Here is a 20,321-nt window from a genome sequence, read left to right as displayed (position 1 = left end):
AAGCAATTGGTATAAAGAATGCTTTTTCCAAACTTTCTATAAAACAAAGTCTGCTATCAAGACATTGCTTTTGTTCAATTACTTTATTTATGACTGAACATTTCTAAAACTGAAGACACTCATCCGTGCTCTGCACTGCAGTCGAGCTCTGGCAACGTCGTTTTCTATTCATTGGCTGACTGTGTTTTGTGACGTCAGATGCGCAGAACGAATCTAAACTCCGCCGCCGTCATAAATGACGTGCACTTTAGTGGACTACACCATTCCACTCTTAGACCATCCTTCAGCGTGTGACTTTTATCATTTCCCCAAAGTCTAATCTGCATCAGAAGGAACAAAATTTCAGTCCTGTGACACAGTGAAAGAAGAAGCAGCACGTGTCATCAAGAAGCTCACAGAGGAAGACCTCGAGCACTGTTTACACCAGTGGAAAATTCGCATGAAGTGGTGCAGGGATGGAGGAGGCCAATATTTTGAGGGTGACACTAACTAAATATGTATGTTTTAGAAATAAAATGTTTTACAGCAATAGTCTCGTTATTTTAAAGTCACATCTTGTATACTGTGCACTAACGATCCTACCACAATTCTGGCCCTACGTCAGACAATACTTTACATGCAACACGAGACAAACCTGGGCCCCACTGTCAGCTCAGTTTTGATTCAGACACAGAAAGTATTCGGAGAAGCTGCCATCGTCAAGAACTTAATATTAAACTGAGCTATTCTGACCACTACCTACAATTAAATACACAACTACTACGTCCAATTTCACTAACTACAAGTGATCCTTGTACTTACGTAGTTTTCTATAATTAAAGGAAATTTGTGCATAGCTACATACCAGCAATCTATCTCTGTAGTCCCCGATACAAAGTGCCAAACAACACCCTCTATTACTGTGCAAGTTGATAACAGGACAACGAAGAAAAGTACAGTTACTGCCTCATTTCTACGAGTGCTCTTGAAATTTCGTGCATGCGAGCGTCTGTTGAGACGAAACTTTACCTTGGACAGGCATCTCTGCATTCTGTGCTCACGTCGACAGTACGGCCAGCGTTCCGTCACAGTTCAGATCTTCTTTCACCAGCGATCAGCCCACACACTATGCTCCATAAGAAATGTCTGTTCCATAGCTCTGGATGAAATCCTGTGCGCAGTTTTTGGTGCTCCTCACGTCACTGCTTGGCACTGCTACGTGTTTTTTTATCAGTCCTGTCTCTGTCAGTGGTTTGTAACTGGAGCTTTAACGCGTAAACAAATTCAACATATTTCGTAGTTGTTCATGTGACCCTTTCGTGATCCAATATCCACGTAACCAAAAATTACAGCGCAAGATATGAGCGTACTTTATCATCTGTAAATCAATACATTTAAAGACAGCAACTCGGCACAAAACATTCTATCACTGTTTATGAAACCTAAGTAAGGTCGTTCAAAATGGTCTTCCAATCCAGGCACCAGGCTTGAAGGCAGGGGCTTAACGTTAGGGCGTGCAATGCAGGCGGCCCAACAGTATTTAGATTAAAAGTGCTTATAAGAAATTAAAACACACAAAAATGTAAATACAGAAACATATATAAGATAAACAGTCATGTCAAATGCCCATCTGCACAGAAATGGTCAGAACAGAACTGCTTCGTAGAGTCGGTCAATGTTGAATTGAGTGTAACACAGCTGTAACAGTATGCAAACAAAGCTTGTCCTTGACGTCTCGCTTACCACTTGGTTAGCAGAGCCTTCCTCTGTCGTCGCAAAAGAGTGGCGCACATCAATTGTGACAACAATGAAAATGTATATCAAAATATCACATCTAGGCAGAAAATTATTGTTTCTTGATATGTAGTGTGCCTGAGATTGTATTATGCACATATTTTCTAAACATTTAACTTTTTCCATAGCTTTATTCGACAACAATGTCAATTATCCAATAAAATGTTTTGGTGTGGTAATGACCAATCAACACGCAACTCAGTTGAGATGAGCTCTCTTCGCAGGAAGATAAAAACAGGTGTATTGTTATGTGGTGTGATACTTTTCAAACTTGCACTTGAACATTTTAACAGGTTTTTCATATTTATCTGTGTACATTTAACATTTTAAAGTTAAATACGAGGATGTAAGTGGTGCATGAAAAAGAAAGAAGGAGAGAGAATCAGAAAAAGATACAAACAAGTTAGTGAAAACGGGAAATTTATCTTACTAGTAACATTAATTGCTCGATGGTTACAGAAGGTTGCAATCTCATAAATGAGTGAGCTTCTGAAGTAAAAAGTTATAGTAGCAATTGTTAAATTGAATTAGAAGTTTGTGACAAAATGGCCAAACATATAATTAGGCCCATTAATATTGTAGATTATTAAAATGATTGTGCAGGTTATCAGTTAGATGTAGATGAGGAAACTAAAACGTTAGACAGAATCCTTATCAGCCAGCAGATCCCTTACCCAAAGATTCCAAGTAGGAAAACAGATCCTTCCCAAATAAATTATGACAAGTTCACACTGACAGGACAAAGAATTTGGAGAGAATAGTTGTGTTGGAGCGTGCACAGAAAGAAAGTGGGTTACTTGTGCAGAGATTCCCAATCTCAAGCAGCACAGGAAACATCCCCTTATCTAACGAGGCAGCCGAAAGGCTCTCGGCTGCCAGTGACCCACAATGAACGAGAAGACATTCTTTGCTTGTTTTCGGCTCACCGGTTGGCGACGCGCTAAGCTGATAAAATCGAAGCACGCATACTGCAATACCTCTCAAACAATTTTGCAGAAGGTACTCGGCAAAAAAAGTTAGATTTTTACTTTACTTATAACTTTGTATGTAATCTTCATGATGAAATGCGCACATCTCGGTGTTTGTCGTACTTATTGTGATATTCGCGTTTGCGTAAGACGAAGCGCGAAAATCTAAAAGGTTTACAGTGAAAAATATGGGTCGCTATCATTTTGCGTTTGGTTCATATTACTCTGTATGTTGCTGCGTATGTAATGTAGCTAACACACTGAATTTTTCTTTAGACTTTGGATGAGACCTGTCTCCAATCTCGAGAATATAGACCTTATGCAGCACAATCATTTTCTACCGCACTCAGGAGAGATGAAATATTCATAACATATCTCCTACACCGTTCGAGATATGAATACGATACTTAGGAAAATTTCGAAACACAGAGAGTAGGGTATTTGCCATATGGTTAACAAACAGAACTGTCTTATCTACGTCAATATAGCTGAAGCTATAGTTTCTTTTCAATCCATATCTTAACCTTCAAAAATTCATCGAAAATGGAATTTGCTAGTAAGAAAATAAACATAAAATTTCTTCTCTTATGTTAGTGCAAGGTGACACAGTGAGGTTTCGTGTAAGGTACTGACATCCTGGTCACCCTTTTGTATTTTTAATAAGACACTCTATTTAAAGATTCTGTCACAATAGCTATTGCAACGGGAGTGTGCGCAATTTATACTGAGTATTGGCAAAAGAAGAAAAATTAAAACTGTCAACAAGAGAAAAATGTAGCCGTTACTCATAACTGATGATGCTTCTTCAAATGAGACATTACACGTATATAGGCAGAACTTGTTGTTGTAGCGTCGTGTTGCTTTTTGTGTGGCTTTGGGCACCTGTAATGAAAGCGAGGACTAGGTGTTTTATCATATTGCTTTAGGATATTCGCTTCTCGGACAAGACCAATTACGAAATTGCCTGTGATCGATGCATTTAGGTTAACTATTCATACAGTTGTGTAACCTGATGCATGAGTCAAAATTCTACAGGGCACAATAAATGAGTTGTCAACCTGTTGCTGTCATTGTTCAAAAGCAAGTATTACTGCTTAACAAGCAGCGGCATTGCTTTCACAGTGGCAGGCTATCAACGACCATTTGATAATGTATAAAATAAAACTGAATCATTTTATTACGTGTTAGGCATCGAGCTAAGAAATTAATCTCTACTGACAATCTAATATTTCTATTGTGAAGCTAATAGAAATACATAGAAATGAAAAAAAAACGTGGTTGCGGTAATTGACAAGTATAATAAAGATAGTGCTTTGTTAGGGCGGACAGTTACTCGACATTAAAGTGTGGATTAGACTATATTTCTACATTATGTAGGCAAATTTACAAGAAAGGCTTAACACTGACTTAAATAATATAAACTTCGTGTACACTTGTACGATCTATTTACCTCTGTTCTTCATTGATTTAGTTTTGCATAAATGATGTAACCTACAAGTGAAGTACTGTTTTAAGAACAGCACATCATAGAGTAATGACATTCCTCTCCAAACTCATAGAAAACGCTTAGGTGATCAAACCCGGTAAGTAGACTCGATCTGTGTCCCAGCATTCTGAACAGATCGAGACATAAACTTAAGAGAAAAATCATTCTCCTCTACTGACGTTTTGACAGTTCGTTAATACCCTTTCTACAACTTTGGATATACACTGAGCACGATTTACGGTTCAGAAAAAATACTTTTACGTTGGAACACATCGAGTGTGTTGACGGCACCAAATATAGGGGCCAGTGTTGCTCGTTGCTCTTAATGCGTAGACATACTCCGTTCATCATTAGAATAAACCTCATGTAAACATTACGCCATGTATTCTTCCGCGTTTGCTGGAACCTCATTGGATTTTGTTTCGCTTGGAGCAGAAGCCAATCTGTCTCGAGTACAGTCAAGTACGATAATGAGGATACGTTTTATGCTGTGCGTTACGCGTAGATCGACTCAGCGATAATACGGGACCACAGCTTTTCCGGCGCATTTAACTTGGAAAGCACTGGCCAGCTACCTGGTTCTACTAACCTGCAGGGAGGTGAAAAGTTGTAGTAAAGACGTAAAAGGCGACGGGCAGAGAACAATATCAACTTGAATATCACTTAATATTTGAGCAGAAGGAAATATGGTAAAACTCAGGCGATACGCTTCTTAGGTGATCTGAACGAAAAAATGGTCACGATCTTACGTAACTGTTGTGAACGTAGTTCCGCGTACACAACTTTCCCACTAGAGCGCGCCCCGCTAAGCGCAACAGCGCAGGCGCAGCGCTCGTCCGTCTCCGCACTACGAGATGGCGCTGTCTTAGAGACGGACCAAATTCTGCTTCCGCCGATCCGCGTGTTAATATGTAACGCAGCCAATGAGATTGCTGCTAACGTAGAACCTTTTCTCCTCGCGGATCACACTCGCGCAGTGATACCTGAACGCGTGAGGTATTATAACGAGTGTACAGACCTCCGATTAGTCAGTCTGCATTTGTCTGCACCAGTCTGTACCAGTCTAGAGTCAAGTTTCAGTCTGCACCTAAGAAGATTATCATATCCCTGTACATAGCCATGAAGATAAATGCATAGACACTTTATCAAGTATCAGAGATATGTGAGAATAAGATTAACGTACCAAGACCAAAGGAACTTGAGATTGTCAATTGTAAATAGCATCCAGAATCAAGTTAAGTAAGGTTTATGATTGTTATTATTTTAATAAATGTGTGTAAAAATTAATCAACTGTTTAAAGTTGGTCTCCGTCAATCTGTTACTCTAAGCGTGCAAGTGGCATTTCTATCGTCTGACCCAACGGCAGAAGATAAACACGCCACGATAAGACCACGAGACATATTGCTGACACTCGCCTACTTCGTTAGAGCGACAAGTCAAATAATCTGAAGGTATGTGTACTGTAGGTCTTACAGTATGCACACCACAGTAACATAGTACTGTAATTAAAACGAGAGCGATGAAAATCTCTTACTTTAAAAAGGGTAATATTCCGCATGAGCTTCATGCAGCGTAAAAGCGCACTGTTGGGATTTCACCACGTAGTTAAATATTGAAGCCGCTGAAGGGATTACAGTCAGTCGCCTGGTAATCTCTGAATTTCTTCCGTATAGGACTCCGAAGAAAGCAGTACATTTCAGTACTGCTGCGCTGATAACGAGACGATCAGCAACAGGATCTCAAGCCACCAAAAAGTCCACATTTCCTCCTCCTCCTCCTCTATTATGACGCCCTGTTCTGCATTTCGCAACTGTGCGGCTGTGACGTGTCACAAAGCTTCGTGCATGAGTTCCAGTAAATTTGGCAGCTTAAATGTTTAGTTATTTCTCGCGACAAATCCCTTAACTTGGTTCCATATCAATTCTATTGGGTTCAGATAGCAGTGGTTCGGTGACAACCATAAAAATGCAGCATTTGTAACGCTGTGCTCCATGTCGTGAAAATTGTTTTCCGTGTTTCTGGCTCGTGTGGGACCACATCTGTCCTACAGAACACAGGGCATATTCAAACAAAGAGTATTTCATTTTTCTCCAAAAAATTTCATTGTGTAATGTTTTCTTGACTTCAGAATCTGTAACAATCTTTTATAATATATCGATAATTAAGAATGTGTATTTGCAGTGAAAACCAGAATTGTGCGTGTGATATGTAATTAGAAACGAGAAGACGTCCTACCGCCTACCATGCCGGTCAATTATTAATCAGCAACGCTACTGATTACGCCAAAGCGACCATTACAATTGCGTCTCTAATATTTAGTACATCATGTTTCTCAACAAACGTCAAAGCTCATTTTTCTCTGTAATTTGTGAAAATCATTAAGAACAACTTGTTTCTGGCCATTAACGGTGTTCCGCGCGCGTATTTCACTACGAAGCAGAAGTGTCATCCATTTTCGGGGTATATATGAACAGCGATACTATCAAGAACACAAGTAGCATTTACTGCGACTGTAACTGTGAAGATTTTTGAAATAAAAAGTACGTCACTAAAGTGCGATTAAGGAAAACATTGATTGCTGTGAATACGTCAGAACGTGTTAAAGTTTCATTTACAGTGACGTAGTAATAAAATATCTAACACATAAATTGGACCTACTTCCAAGAGCGGAACAGCACCAGTACACGAGAGCTACGGCTGCTGACCGATCATCGCGTTTGAGTTTGTTTCCATCAGGTTTATTCTTATGATGAACAGAGCTCATTCTCTACACTTCTCTGGGCAAACGGGTAAGGCACGGGCACTCAGGTAGAAAACATATCTGTATGGTGCTATAATTGGCAATTAACCCTAAATAATGAAAAGTGTGAGATCTTACACATAAGTGCTACAATAAACATGTTAAAATTCGTTTACACAACAAATCAGTCAAATGTAAACGTCGCAAGTTCAAAATAGTTCAAATGGCTCTGGGCACTATGGGACTTAACTGCTATGGTCATCAGTCTCCTAGAACTTAAAACTACTTAAACCTAACTAACCTAAGGACATCACACACATCCATGCCCGAGGCAGGATTCGAACCTACGACCGCAGCGGTCGCGCGGTTCCAGTCTGTAGCGCCAAGAACCGCTCGGCGACCCCGGCCGGCGCCGCATATTCAACTAATACCTAGAAATTACAATTACAAACAACTTGAATTGGAAAGAAAACATACAAAAGGTTGTGGGGAAGGCGAACCAAAGACCGCGGTTTATTGTCAGAACACTTATAAGATGCAACCGATCCACTAAAGAGGCTGCCTACACTATGCTTGTCCATCCTCTTTTTGGAGTACTGCTGCGCGGTCTGGGGTCCTTACTAGACGGGGTTAACGGAGTACATCGAGAAAGTTCAGAGAAGGGCAACAAGTTTTGTACGATCGAGAAATAGGGGACAGAGTGTCGCTGAAATGATACAGGATTTGGGATGGACATTATTAAAACAAAGGCGTTTCTCGTAGCGGCGGGATCTTCTCATAGAATTTAAATCATCAACTTTCTCCCCTGAATGCGAAAGTATTTTGTTGATGCCGTCTTACATAGGGAGAAACGATCATATAATAAAATAAGGGAAATCAGAGCTCGCTCGGAAAGACGTAGGTGTTCGATTTTTCCGCACGGTGTACGGGAGTGGAATAATAGGGACACTTAAATGTGATTTTCAGAGCATCCATGTAGATGTAAATGCAGATGTAAATGAAATGCACTTGGAGACAAAAACATTACAACACGTGTTTCACATAGCCAACAATCATTGTGAAATAAGGCTTCAGCACATACTTCACTAATGCCCATACATGTGCAAATATCCCAGGCATGTTCCGAATGCATTCGCATCCATTTACAATGCATTCCTGGGGTTATCGATACTATCAAGAAGACTGGAATGCACCAAAGCTTTTAAATGTCTCAACAGAAAAAAAAGAACCCGACGCGCTCAAGTCAGGGGACTTGGGAGGCCATAGTACTGATGAGCGATGACCGTACACTTGCTGTCGAATATTCGTGGTACTGTCCTTGGTAGAAGCAGGTGCCAATTATCACTATCGGTTTTGGTACCGCGTACAGCCGGTGTGGCCCTGCCTCCTGGGATAAACGGATCTCCCTGGGGCAGTTAGGTGCGGGCTTCTCGGAGTGAAACTTATTCACACTGCTCAGGAATGGGCTGTGTTCGCTTAGCAGGGCAAATAGTGGCTCCTCGTATCCCAAATGACTGAACTGACCTAGAAAACTTCCATTATAATGAATTTTCAACCTAAAAAGCCACACGCCAATGTGTGACACACCATTCGATCAATCGCTTGTCTACTTCTATACCAACTACGTTCTAAACAAAGCAGTTGATTTGAATTAGACACGCTACCCTTCTGTTAATAGTTCTCTAACTTGCTGTCTGCACACAGTTGTTCCCTGTGAACCTTTGTCATAGAAATAATACAACATAAATATAACCATAATACATAACTGATAAGCAATTACAAACATTCAACTCATGAGACCACCTCAGGGACATTCTGCGTCACTGGCTTATTTCTACCTTTCTTTCTTTTGCTTTATTTACTCAGTTCCCTTCCCATTTTGGAAGGAGCAGCCAGCAACTGAGGCATTGGTTCCGGTTCACCTTGAAATGGGCAGAGTCAATTCATATGGACAACTGTGATCCGAGTGGAGAGTTCTCTTTTAACGTTAACTGGGGGTGTCGTTTCGAATACCTAATAGAGCCACTGGTACTTCTTTGTTTCCCCCTTCGTGGTATTCGGGTAATTCCGCTTTTTTTATTGTGTCTGCCTGTCTTTATAGAGCTTTCGTGTTCTTTTTTGACCTGAAACTATGTCTCTTTTAGTCTTCTAATAAAGTCCCAAACAGGGGATAAATCCTCTTCTGGAGTATGTTGGCATATTTCAAAAGATGAGGGCACTTTTCTACCAAAATCAACCTCAAAGAGTGAAAGAATGATGTTTTCACGAATTTTTGATTTATATGTACTCAGGACAAATTGTAATATGGTGTTGTAACGTTATTATCGATATGGTCTTAGCTAACATCTTTGCCTGCTTTTACGTAATGTGATTTCTGTATAACTATGTTCTTTGATGTAACATCCATGTAAATGTTTTATTGATTATTTATGATAATTTATATAATTGTAATTAATGTATGGATGAGATTTCAAAATTAATCTGTTTTAAAAGAATGAAAATGTTATATTTTACTGGTTTATTCAAAGGGAAAGTAGGTTTGCAATCATGTAAAACTTGGATGGAAGTCTGTCCGCAACGGAACTGGCTAGGTGGACATAGAAAAGGTGGTTCCGGCAGTCTGACCGAAAAGCTTCTCTGTGGCCTGAGTCAGCCGGTGGCTAGCAGGCACAGTGCGCGTCTTGTGAACTGAGAGAGGCGAGAAGGACTGCAAGATTATATAACATAGGCTCGGATGCGGAAGTTATGCGGTTTATTATTAGTGGCATACTTTGGTTAGCTCTGTACTATGAAAATCTGACGCCAAGAAGAGAAGTTTCAGAGCTTGTTACTCAGGAAGAGCGATGGATACTTTTGCTGGCCTCTTTTATTAGCACAGTAGATCGACGCTGCCGCCGCATTCAGCTCAAATTATCAGTTGAATATTGTGTCACTGCATGGACCAGTTATGTGGTTTCGTTTTCAATAATAATTTTATATTCTGTAAACTTTGTGCTGAGCCACCGTATTTTATCCTTAGTCATTTACCTAGACAGGGTCCTATCCCCAATGGTATGATGGATCCAAGAATTCCGTTTTGCTGAACTGAAAAGCAATTACCGTTTTTAGCGAACGTTAATAAACATTGTGGAGTTGTAAGTACGTAATTGTTTCGTAAACATAAGTTTTTAAATACTCCACGTAGTTTTCATAAATCGACAGTTCAAAGATTTTCCTTATTGAAATAATAGTGTTTACAATTTTATGTGTTATGCAGTTAATAATGTGTCCAATATTTTGTTGTGTCTAAAGTGATCAGATACGATCTGAATCTACCGATAAATTAGTTTCTGGGTGACCATTCTAATAACTGAGCCAGATTTAAATAAATTACAATAACAGCAATCAAGAGTAAGCAACTGGCTACAAATGGGCAAATTATGCTCAATCAATATGTTACAAATTCCAATTGAACTAAATAATATGAGGCAGTGAATGTTCCTTGAGAATGCAAAAATTAATCAGTAGAAAAGATATTATTACTTCATAATTGTCTGCATTGTAGTAATTTCCTATAATTAAACTGACAAATGAACATCTTGCCCAAGTCAGTGGTGCTCCAACATTACTAATCATTTATCTATAATTGTCATCATCTTCCTATTATAAAGTACAGACAGTAAGTGTTATTGAGAGTCAGTTGCTGCCTAAACGCATTAATACTACCCCTGCGTAGTTTCAAGTTAAACCAGTGGTACATTCCTTGCTAAATTTTGCTACTGTCTTGCATCTCACCAGATCAAGTTAAGTCAACCCCAATAGTCAGGAAGTCGTTTCTGAAAGTATTCGTATGGAGTGTAGCCACGTATGGAAGTGAAACATGGACGATAAATAGTTTGGACAAGAAGAGAATACAAGAATTTGAAACGTGCTGCTACAGGAGAACGCTGAAGATTAGATGGGTAGATCACATAACTAATGAGGAGGTATTGAATAGAATGGGGGAGGAGTTTGTGGCACAACTTGACAAGAAGAAGGGACCGGTTGGTAGGACATGTTCTGAGACATCAAGGGATCACAAATTTAGCATTGGAGGGCAGCGCGGAGGGTAAAAATCGTAGAGGGAGACCAAGGGATGAAAACACTAAGCAGATTCAAAAGGATGTAGGTTGCAGTAAGTACTGGGAGATGAAGAAGCTTGCACAGTATAGAGTAGCATGGAGAGCTGCATCAAACCAGTCTCAGGACTGAAGACCGCAACAACAGCAGATTTGTAATAGAACCTTGGTTCGATTCCCGTCTACCTGGCTACTGCTTTCTTTCAATAGAAATCTTTAAGGAAACAAATTTAGCATTTTGCTCAGTGTCCTAATGTGTCGTTCGCTCATGCGAACAGAGTCCCCACGGATCCCTCACCCGGAAGCGCCGTTTGGGAAAGCCGTGTCTGGTGGTGCTGGCAGAGCACTAGCCGCTGACTGCGGCCTGGTTTCGGTCGCTGTGATGCCGTCACAGCTGGAAGTGTTTGAGCCGTTGCAGTACGTAGTACCGAAAGTGTGCCTGTGCAGATTAAGGCTTGTACTACGTACACATCGTTTCACCATAAGGAACATTATTCAAAACGTAGCCTTAGACATTGACATTGCCGCAACACTGGCATGACTGTACTTCTGTACACGTCATATTGGGGAAACCATTGGTTTTGGGTCCTACGTTGACAGGTATTCTTCCGTGTTTCATTGTCCTCTACTCGTCCCTTTCGATGGCACCCATAATAGTGAGATTTTTTAATTTCAACAGTACGTAATGTTTGTGGGACACGAATAATAAGGTAGCGCATTAAATGTGAATGAAACATTTATTGTTACAAAAATTCATATATGCACTGCCGGGGTACGCCCCAGCGTATACAGCCACATATTAATTACACAGACAATTTGAATTTCAGTCCGAGCGCGAAAGTCGTCCAACAACTCAGGTACAGCTACACACGTCCTGTTGTACGGTGTCTTGCCAGACAGATTGCTGCGAGAGGTATTCAAGGGATAAGTAATGCATTAAATACTTTGTACCATCCAACTTGCAGCACGGAGTTTCTAATTATATGAAAACAGAAATCTGCTGATGCAGCTGATGGACCACACTATAATACTTGGGATTTGCTGCACAATTTGCGAGAGCGTAGTGCTTAATATCAGACGTTCTTAGAAGCACCGCTCCGCATGCTGACGCATCCCCAGTTGTTAAACAATGTTTTGGGTTGGGTTGGTTGGGGGAAGAGACCAAACAGCGAGGTCATCGGTCTCGTCGGATTAGGGAAGGACGCGGAAGGATGTCTGCCGTGCCCTTTCAAAGGAACCATTCCGGCATTTGCCTGTAGCGATTTAGGGAAATCACGGAAAACCTAAATCAGGATGGCCGGACGCGGGCTTGAACCGTCGTTCTCCCGAATGCGAGTCCAGTGTGCTAACCACTGCGCCACCTCGCTCGGTAAATAATGTTTTGAAATGGAGTGTAGCTGGAATCCTGCCCTCAGAAGTGGAGCGTTCTCTGTGTCAACAAATACCAGCACGACTAATAGCAACTGGTGATCCTAACAACGTACCACTGTAGAATAAGACATAGCCCCCGACAACAGTGGTATTTTCCATTACATAGGTCAAACTTTGAACTCAGGTACTAACTGAGTGTTTTATCACGTCCACTGAATTTTTCATTTGCGCTAACAATTTCAAGTGCAATTTCTGGATGCACCTGATTTGTAGGATGACCTTCGCACTTGTCTGTAAATGAATTACATCATTATTTGATTTTCCGGTGTAAATGTCGTGCATTTTAGTAGATGGCAAACTGCATCTCGACAAAAAATAAATACCAGTGGTGTGAAGAAAACCATTTTCAAATGTCTTTATGTCTAGACCAGATCCATCAGTGACAATACATTTCCTAGTTCAGTTCCTATATTTCCTTACTCTTCTGCCAGTTTCACACAAACACACAACACACACGTTTCTCATATACAAATTAACACGTAACTCAGCGTCTAGATATTTTCGTTAGGATATTCCCCTCTCAACATGCAAGTATCGCGGTATTTAATCACTCATTCTCTCTGCTTGCCTATCCTAAGCAACTTTTATAGAGCGGCACAAGGAAACTTAAACTTATCTATTCGCGCATTGCCAGTCGACTGAAGTTGGCAACACTGTATAATAATGAGTATGAGCAACCTCTGCAGTCTGCCAGAAAATGAAGATTAACATAAGCAAAAACACTTAACCTACGAATAGCTTTTAATTTCAAATGTAATCAATTTTCTTGTGATGTATTACGTTAACAAGCTGAAATGGGCAGGCAGCAACGACGATGCATTTCATGGTTGGATAGATGACGTCCTGCAGCTTGCATAGGTTTCGTGAACGACGTCTTGTTTCCATAGGAACTCTGTCCTATAACAATTTATTGCACTTCTTATTTTATTTAATTTTTTTTAATAAAATAAAAAGTTTTTAAAATCATCTGAGAGATGTTCCTTGAGTCATGAAAGAGCCATTCAGTTCATGAGCACTCTTTGCATATCTGCAAGATGACGAGAAAAGGGCAGTTCCATCACACTGTGTCGCTGGCCGTTACTTTTCTTCGAAAATTATGAAATGATCGTGTGGCATTTTTTGGATTTTTGGCCGGAAGACCCTATCTGGGATTGTTCGGCTGGCTAGCGCAAATCTTTTTCACGCCACTTCGCCACTTGCGCGCGTCGATTACGATGAAATGATGACACGAACAACTCCCCGAGTCGATAAAATTTTCACCTTAGCCTGGTATCGAACCCGGATCTGCCACATGACAGTCAACCACGCTGACCACACTTTTCTTCTTTTTTTTCATTTTTCTCGGAATTTTGTCTGGGACGACGTCGCATGACACCCCTTCAAGTTCATCGTTGAATTATTCACTCAGCTACTGTGCCGGCGACCACTCGGCTTCCGAGTCGGACTTAAAAAAAGGTTGACGATAGTGACAGCTATTTTAGACAGAGGAGTGTTACTCGAACCTGCACTGCACGACCATTCATGCAGTATAGGAAGACAGAAAATTTAGATTACTAGCTCTTAAAAGTCATGTTATATTCGTTCAACATAAATTATGTTGGAAATTACTACTTCTTTTCATTCAGATTATCGAAATAGAAATTACGTCTTTCGTCACAACAGTAGATTTAAAATGTGTACTGTGACATTTCTGATCCTGTGAATCTATGCGTCGGCTCGAGCAGCTTCTGCCTGTCTATATGATTACTTGCATCTGCTGTTAAGAAAAACGATGTTATAAAAAGCACGCATAAAAAATATTTCGATAGAAACAGGTTATTGTTGTGGATACAGACGTTTCTTACTAGTGTGAAAACGTGAAAGAACGTGATAATTAGACAAAATATTTCATTCAACATGATTAAAGACACTACACAGTATGAACATGACAAAACTTAAAAGTCTGTCATTGTGTATGAAGCTTCGTTATGTTAACATCTTTGTGCACAGATGCTATGTATTAAACTGTTTCGTGATAACAACTTTGTACACAGACTTTTATGTCTGTTGACATGCAATGTAACTTCACCTTATCCGTTCTGCAAAAGTTGTGACAAGCCATTAACTGTACGAATTTCTCACAAAGATATTTCTGCTACCATTCACTTTATGAACGTTCTTTTATTCTGACGAGACGTTTCGAAAATTTAATCTCATTTTAAGGTGTTTCTTATGTACATATTTAACAATGATAAAGCAGTCATGAGTTATTCCCAGGGTGGTTCTACAACCACTATAAAAACGTATCATCTGTAACGTACACACATTTTCTTCTGTAAAAAATGTGTAATGTTAATCTTTGAGTTGTAACAGTAGTGTGACAGTTGCTGCAGCGACAAATAATTGTTATACAGTAAACAAATACTACTGCAGCATGATAGTAAAATCTCATAGAGTTAAATATTGAATACAGTAATTTTTTCACTTACCAGTCAAAAAAAGAGAATGGAAATCATAAAATGCGGCACCTCCGGTCTATCATACAAGTATACAATCATATATAGAAATTAAAATAAAGGAAATGGAAAAAAATTCACCTGCAGAGGATAATAAATTCTCGAAAGCAAATATATCTTGAAATTCATAAAGTGATTGGAAGCAGTCATTCATTTCTCTATGAGAAACAGCTTTAAATGTAATATGTATATCATGCAATATCCTAATGCGTAGCAAATTTACTGCTTTACATTATAATGTTATCTGCGTGTCTGGAGGTATTTTCCGTTTCTACACTGATAAGAAACGCAACTCTTTTTGATAATAAGGTACTTTTATTACTATATTTTCTCTATGCAGACTATGTAACATTGTTTTGGTGAACAACAGATGCAATAAACCATACAATAAGACGCAATCAGATGGTATAATAGCCGAAGTATCAAGAGAGGAGTTAACATTGTCAAAAATAGTACACTGCGTAATTTGAAATTAAGCTTCTTTGGTTGATAAAGGGGTAAATTTATCTGTGCATTGATTGTTGTGCTTCATTTGTTATCAGTAGGAAGTTCAGCTTGGGCTTCTGATAGCTCTGTTTAGTTTTTCAAAAGTCCCCTTTGCCTTGTGTCGCGTTGCAGTATAAGATGGGAAACGCACCGAGCTTAAGAATTTCCTTACTACAACCGCCATAAGGGAATTTTCACAGTGACATAAACGACTTCTTCAGTCACTACTAATGGTGCTGCAGTAAGTGGTCTATTCTTCACACATGAGCATTTATTATGTGACTAACATATACTGTGTGGTAATCAGAAACACCAGTCGACCAGTTCATCACTTGTTCTTCTGTGATTCATGTGGAAGTATCCTCAAGGTAATGCGTGTACTGGATAGCCAATAACTGATTTTGAAATAGCGTCCATTGCGTAAAGGTCTCTAGCTCTCTCATCAATTGGTCGACAGCTGTCGAAAAGGAGACGATGGGGCTATTCGAATGAGAAACATACTAGCGAAACAGCCTTGTACATCAAGATGGGGAAAGATGACCCATGTAATGTCAATATACTGCACTTTATCGATCACCATTTGTACTATACAGTAGTTAATACATAATGGGATGAGTAATGGTAACCACTGAGCATACAGTTGAGGCTTTGAGCGGTCGGCAGGCCCTCGAACGTGACGTGATTGAAGACGTACAAACACACAGATCAAAGAAAAGAAAGACATATTTAAGTACAGCTGCACCGTGAGGACAATTTATGCAGTGTACAATATTTCACACGTATATGATTTTTTTGCCCGCTCTGAAGAAGACACTGTGTGGAAGCTAGGCAAAACTGTCAGTATTGTTTATGCGCCTATTCACCGCTGAAGGCCTCAGTTACACGACGCTTCGCTACCTTTATTACTTTCTACTATCTGAATTCCATCACAGACTTTCCAAAATCACCTTCATACACTATGTTTCTATTTATACTGCATGTCACCTCCGATTGTAAACCACCACACCAACCACATTATCAACACGAATACCTCACCACTTGCTACTCTTCCATTGGATGAGAAGATATTTGCAGTGTAGTACACTTTTCCCAGCGACAGTAGACGACTGCTGTTGAAATGCCATGTGAGTTCCATTGTCTTCAAGTGCCCATCAGCCAACCCCTGTACGGCGAGTATGACCAGGAGCTGCGCTTTTTCCGCCGACTGCCTTTGGAGTAATCCCACAGCTTCCCATTGTAGTTACACCTCCTCCCATCACAGCGCCATGGGAAAGGCGCGGGTGTCGTGATCACTCGACTGAGGGATTCCTCCAATCTCCCAGTGTCGTCCTCTCTCCGAAGAGACTCACGCCTCCAGCCGAAAGTCCTGCGCCAAACGAGACCAGCGAACATCCAAGGGAACATGAGAAACATGAGTCCAAAGCCCCCTACCACCAACATGGCCAGTGGTGCGAAGATTACCTTCCAGAAGTTGAGGGATAGGGGGTTGAGTGCACTGGTGGAAGTCAGCAGAGTCTCTAAGTACCCGCCAGATCCTGAGGACACTGCCGTCTGTGAAGGTTTGTGTGGCCTGTGTGGTTTGTGGGGTCTCACAGGCTTTATTGGCTTCTGTGGTTTGGACGGCTTTGATGTTGTTTCTTCTTCTTCCTCCTCCTCCTCCTCCTCCTCCTCTTCCTCCCCCTCCTCATCTTCATCGTCTTCATCAGAGCCTGGTGACTCATAGTCATCATCCCCCAGTGGAGGCCTGCCAGTTGGCTGGACCACTTCCGGAGATGACTGGGAACTGATACTGTTGGTGTTTGTGATGTCTGAGTTTATGACGATACTGACTTCTCCACAGCTCTCTTTCTGGCTGTTGGCATTGTTCACTGATCCTGAGGCACTTATCACTATGCTGGGACAACCGTTAGTGCTCTGTGGTGGAGGAGTGTTTGAAGGGGAGTAGTGAGGTGGGTGTGTTGCGACAGGTTGGTGCAAGTGGACAGTGTAATCGTATTTGGGTGTGGTGGAAGGGGGAAGTGGTAAGTATCCATTTGTCGAAGGCTCCTCCACAATTATGATCACGGGCTTCTTCTTTGGTGGCTCTGTCGACTGGTGATACAGCGGATAGTGTGCCGTAGTGGTGTAATGATGGTGGCTGTAGTCATCCCAGTGGGCAGGAGAATTTGTCCAACTGGAACTGCCAAGTGTCACTGGTTTCTTGATGACACCAGTGATGCCACCGTCATGGTGCTGCTGGATCAACACTGGGCCTTGGTATTGTGGATGGCTTTGGTGGTGATCACTGTATGGGTGGTTGTCAGTGTATGTGTGATACATGATGAGGTCATCAAGAGACTCTATGCCAGAGCCACCTCCTGGCCACGTCTTGAGGCCCCCATCACCTGTCTTGGACGTGGTGGATACAGGGACATAAAGGTCAGTAGGAAGTGGTTTTGGGCCTGGTCTTGTGAGAGCAGAAGCTGCAGGGGTCTTCAGGTCTGGAAGACTGTTGGCGATGAAATTGGTGACCAGTTCAATGGACCCGTCATTGATCTTTTTACCAACTTTCATATAGTTTCTACCTGACAGCAATTCTGGTAAGGAAATATCCCCTCCATCATTAGTTTGGATCAACCCACCATGTGTGTTCACACTTTCTACAGCATCATCTTTAGTTCTCAGTTCAGTGATCACCTCAGTAGAGTCATCTTCGATTGTTTTCTCGCTCATCATGTAGTTTCCATCTTGCAATAGTCTAGGTGAAACTTCTGCTGTATAATTAATATAGCCCAACCTCCTATAAATGCCCTCACTTTCACCCTCGTTACCTGTTGTTATTGAGCCCCTCAGCTGCAGCTTCCCCTGTGTGTTTGACATCTGGGTGCTTTGAGAGTCTGCTTTTCCCAACCTTATGGCATCAATTCCAGCTGGTTTAAATTTCTGAAGTGTTGTCTCCTCCAAAGCAAGTTCTGAATTATTCCACGTATGTATAGACTCGTTATTCGTGGAAACTTTCCTAAGAACTACAGATGAATAATTCTTCCAAAAATTGTGCCCTGCATACCCCATTTTCTCAAAATATCTGAAACTTTCTCTATCATTTCCTGAAAAACTGCCATCACCTTTGCTAAAAGAACCAAGAGGACCATATTTAGTCGACTTTTCTTCAGACACATGTTCCTCACTGTTCTCAGTGCTTTCATTATGTAACTGATACCTGATTTCGAATAGGGGATTAGTGTAATATGTGGGTTGAGACTTATTCACCAATCTGCCAGTATAACTGGCCAACTGGCCTAATTTCCCAAAGGACTTTGAAATCGTTGATACATCGTTTCTATATTTAGAGCCTTCACATCTGAAGCATTCTGGTTCTATGCGTTCCAACTGTCTGTCTGGTGAAGTGTGAGGTGTCGCTGTTTCGTTACCAGACCAACCTGACACGTTATCTGAGGGTCTCGGTCTGTCATTTAGAGGAAAACTTAACATAACATGTGAGAGCAATTTAGCGTTATCGATACCATGTGTCCTGGAAGGGCGTACTGCACTTCTCTCTATAGGTACGTTGTCAATCCTTACGTAAACGTGATTGTCAAGCGTTTTTTCTACAATTTTCCTCCACTCATTCTCAGTAGGTTCACTATTAGAAATCCTTCTGAGCTTCGTTCTGGAGTCTCCTATTAGTTTTGTGTGAAGTGTGTCAATACGAACGAGGGGATTGCGGCTTACATTTTCTAAAGGATATGAAAAATTTAAGACGACCTGTTTCTGCCCATCAGCATGTCCCGAGGTATTGACCACAAGAGCTTCTGTGTCGCAACCAGAAGATGTCTTATGGTGGAGTCCCTGATTACACGGGTGGCTCAAATTACCTGTACCATTATGGGGAGGCACATTGGAGAGAATTATGTCATGGGGACTGTCTGTCTCAATAGGGACATTTTTACCCGAGAATGGCTCTCCAGCACTTTTTCTACGGATTTTACTGACAGACTTGACAGCATCAGCCAGCTGCAAAAAGTTGGCACGCCACAGAGATGGGTTCCCACCACGGTAGCGTCCAGTGTGCTGACTGGACAGTTCAGGTTGCGTACTGTCAGTTGGCGCCGGGGCTGGCAGTCCTGCTGGGAGTCTGGAATACCTGTTGCTCACGTCACGGGCCACTTCTTTTTCCTGTTGAGAATCCCGCGGAGCAGCCGCCGTGGTGGTGGGCAGCGCCCCACCGGTGATGATGTTGTCCGCTTCTAGTTTCGTGGTCGCTGCATCTGTTGGCAGAAAAAAGAACGAGTCAGAGAACCTGTGTTGCTCGCAAACTGTCGGCTGAACTACCGCGCAGCTCATGCTGGAGAATGGAGCCCGATTAATGGTCATAGTTGTCAACCCTTGCATGTATTACTGTGTAGCAATAGCTTAGCTGAAGTAGTATGTGTGGGTGGCAGTTGGAGATTCCACGGCCATTCAGAAGGGAAATGCACGGGAGCTGTGATCTGTGCGTAGGTTGTGTGCAAACAATAAACTGTTTGTGTGTGTCTTTCGCAGTCAATGCTCAGTGGCTTTTTGTGTACCCTCCCTTGTACTTAACAAGCCACAAATATGAAACTTCCTGGCAGATTAAAACTGTGTGCCAGGCCGAGAATCGAACTCGGCACCTTTGCCTTTCTCGGGCAAGTGAGCTACCCAAGTACGACTCACGCCTCCTCCTCACAGCTTTACTTCTGCCAGTATCTCGTCTCCTACCTACCAAACTTTGCAGAAGCTCTCCTGCGAATAATAAAAAACCATCTATAGTACGGCCAACGCTGACCTTCCTTTTAATTTAAGGTATCAGTGTGTTACTGTTTCCGCAGCTTTATATCTGTGTT

The sequence above is a fragment of the Schistocerca piceifrons genome, chromosome 9, assembly GCF_021461385.2.
Source record: "Schistocerca piceifrons isolate TAMUIC-IGC-003096 chromosome 9, iqSchPice1.1, whole genome shotgun sequence".
NCBI lineage: Eukaryota > Metazoa > Arthropoda > Insecta > Orthoptera > Acrididae > Schistocerca > Schistocerca piceifrons.
Note: the sequence above shows the minus strand (reverse complement) of the source record.